Here is a 1519-nt window from a genome sequence, read left to right on the forward strand (position 1 = left end):
TTCTACAATCTGACCACAACCAGCTCCGCTCTCGTTACGTCACACTGCGCCTTGGGTTGTAATTATTGGGCCAGTGGGCGTAGTGAGAGTATTCGTGTACCGCCACGGCCGCCCACAAGCACGCGCGCAACCGCGCCGCCGCACATACAGCACGCCGTGCGCGGCATGCACACACGAACACGCCGCCCCACCACCGCGTGCACAACACCAAGGGCGTAGCTTACGGGGCCTCGGGCCCACGTGGCCCCGCCCCAAATCTCTGTGCCTCCAGGTGCCCCCCACTGAACATTCCCAATGCTTGTTGTTACGGTTAGTTGGGGTCGAACCAACGATCTCAGAAAATTATATATTGTGCCCCCCCCCGCCGAAAAATGTAAGGCTGCAACCCAGTGCCCCCTCTGCTGAAAAAAACTCCTAGGCTACGGGCCACCTGGCAACACACACGCACGAAGCCGACGCCGACCCCACCGCACCACCCCCGCGCGCGCACACCACACCACACGCCACGCGCGCACACAGCACAGCCACCGCACGCGCACGATACACACACGCGCGCACGCACGCGCACACTGCACGCAATGCACGCGCGCGCAACGACAGCGACACGCACACGCGCTACAAACACAGCCTCGCACGCGCGCGGCACACACACGCACTGCGCTCGCGACACCACACGCCACCGCGCGGCACTACACACACACACACACACACAAAAGCGCGCACACGACAACACCACTGCGCGCACAGGTGCCACACGCACGTGCGCGCCACACACACACCGGGCTCACGAGTCGCGCGCTACACACACGCACGCGCACAACACACGCACGCGCGGCTGCACCACACATCCCACAAGCGCACGCGCGCACACCATGCACGCATCGCGGCGGCTACTACACACGCACGCGCGCACACACGCACGCGCGCACACACGCACGCGCGCACACACGCACGCGCGCACACACGCACGCGCGCACACACGCACGCGCGCACACACACGCACGCGCACCAGTGGGCCCGACAGCCTACGGCTAACGGCACTTACATATACTAATCGACCGCTTTTATGGCAAAAAATCTTGCCACTGGTGCGTTAATTGCCCGGGGGGAGGGGCACTCGCCTCGGAACTGGGTAGGTGGTGCCTCCGGGACCTTGAAAACCTGACCCTGTCGCAAACCGCTTTGCGCCCTAAAATAGACCCTTTCCCAATATACTGCACTAAAAAGTATACCCTGTTGCAATATTGCACATTTCGGTTATGTCCTGTCCTGTCAATATAGGCAGATATTGGTCTAATATCGGCCCCATATTGTTTTGCCAATATTGGACCAATATCTGCCTATATTGAACAAATATATGCCTATATTGGTCCAATATTGGCCTGGTGATATTGGGCCAATATTGTTTTGCCAATATTGGTCCAATATCAGCTGGCTGGGTGTGTATCTAGATAACCCTGTACCAATAATGATGTTCGGAAAATATACCCTGTGCCAATAATGATGTTCGGAAAATATA

This window comes from Priapulus caudatus, unplaced genomic scaffold, assembly GCF_000485595.1.
Source record: "Priapulus caudatus unplaced genomic scaffold, Priapulus_caudatus-5.0.1 Scaffold110, whole genome shotgun sequence".
Taxonomy (NCBI): domain Eukaryota; kingdom Metazoa; phylum Priapulida; class Priapulimorpha; order Priapulimorphida; family Priapulidae; genus Priapulus; species Priapulus caudatus.